Raw genomic sequence first — 2,027 nt, 5'->3', positions numbered from 1 at the left:
GCCTGCCTGTCTGACCCCCGCACCCAACCCTAGGGCCCACCCCGCATCCCGGCCCTCCATCCCCATACTGTGTCCATCCGTCCTTCTCTACACAGTACCCCTTCCATCCCTCCCCATATTTCATCCATCCATTCAGCCCTCCAATGAATCAGTCTCTCCCTCCATCCAATGAACCCATCCACCCCTCCCTCCCTCCCTCCATCCCCATACCCCATCCACCCACCCGCCTCCCTCCATCCCCACCACCCACCTGAAAATTCAACCCACTCCACCCCAGGTCTTTCCCTGCCCTCCCCACTCTCCTCCAGTTCCCCCTTCCCTGGCCCGAAATAGCCACAACCTCACCATTAACAGCAGGCAACATCCTGCCAAAAAGAAATAAATAAGCCACTCTGAAATTTCCCCCTTCCCACAATCTCCCATGGCCCAATCAAGTCTCGATCACTGGGTAATTGCTATAAGCCAAGTCTTCCCCTGCACTGCCTCCTTTCCCACAATTCCCTGCTTCCAGGAGCAGCAACGCGTGACCGCAATATGGCAACATCCAACCAAAAAAGCCCCACCACAACACTTCTTCCTCCCCACAATCCCTCACTTCTCGGCTGAGTATTGACCACAAAATCATCCCTTGGTTCGCTAATGTATTCCCTGGTCTCCCAGAACCCTCTGAGGGCAAATAGACAAGACTGCAACCTTAATTAAAGGCAACGTTGAGCCAAAAAACACCCTTCACACAACCCCCAGTTCCAAGTTGAATGTTAATGACCAGGAAATTAAGGTTCAAGATGCACCCACTTCTGGGTTGGGGCATGTTGGGGTGAAGCGGGGATGCAGCCACCTCTGGGGTGTGCGGTGTAGGGGGCTGGCAATCCAGGGACCCCTTCCTTTGGCTCTGAGATGTGGCCACCCCTGGAGTGGGGCAGAGTGAGTGCTGGGTATCCACGGGTCCCTCACTCAACCTCTAGCATGCGACCACCTCTGGGCATGGGGGCATGTTGGGAACTGGCAATCCAAGGACTCCTATGCTGAGCTATGAGATGTGGCCACTTCTGGGGTAAGGCATGTTGGGAGCTGGAGGTCTGGGGACCCCCTTGCCTGCCTCTGAGATGTGGCTACCCCTGGGGTAGGCAGAGTAGGGGGTTCACGATCCAGGGGCCCCTATGGTCGGTTCTGCAATGCAGGCACCTTTGGGGTGAGGCATGTTGGGAGCTGGTGATCCAGGGACTGCTCACACAAGCTCTAAGATGCGGCCACCTCTGGGGTGGGGCGTATTGGGAGCTGGAGATCTGAGGACCCCTCACTCAAGCTCTAAGATGCAACCACCTCTGGGGTGGGCAGCAGAGGGGATTGGCAATCCAGAGACCCTTATTTTCGGCTCTGAGATGCAGCCCTCTGGGATGGGGCACATTGGATGCTGGGTATCCAAGGTGGGCAGTGTCGGGGGCTGGGTATCCAGGGACCTCTCACTCAAGCTCTGAGATGTGGCCACCTCTGGGGTGGGCAGTGCTGGGGGTAATGATCCAGGGACTCCTTGATTTGGCTCTGAGATGCGGCCACCTCTGGGGCAGACCACATCAGGAGCTGGAGATCCAGGGTGCTCCTTGCCTGCCTCCGAGATGTGGCCACTTCTGGGATGAGGAACATCAGGAGCTGGATATCCAGGACCCCCTCACTCCAGCTCTGAAATGCACCCAACTCTGGGGCAGAGCACATCGGGAGCTGGAGATCCGGGGAGCCCTCGCTCGAGCTCGGCAATGTGACTACCTCTGGGGTGTGCCTCTTTTGGGGAAATCTCTAACGAGGGGAAAGAAAAACAGGCGCATACCAGGTAACCGAGCACCACGGGGACCTGCGCCAGACATAGGCCAAGGCCAGACGGAGCAGGCGGGGCAGACGGGGCTGTTCTCGGCCAAGGCCATGACTCACCCGTCACAGATCCTGTGGGAAACACAGGGGGCTCCAGTCACCACGAGGGCCGAGGCCAAGTTGGCAAGCCCAGGGCCAGAGCCCTCAGCTGCCTGGGCCCC

The sequence above is a fragment of the Alligator sinensis genome, unplaced genomic scaffold (assembly GCF_000455745.1).
Source record: "Alligator sinensis unplaced genomic scaffold, ASM45574v1 scaffold1511_1, whole genome shotgun sequence".
NCBI lineage: Eukaryota > Metazoa > Chordata > Crocodylia > Alligatoridae > Alligator > Alligator sinensis.
This window is presented reverse-complemented; position numbering follows the sequence as displayed.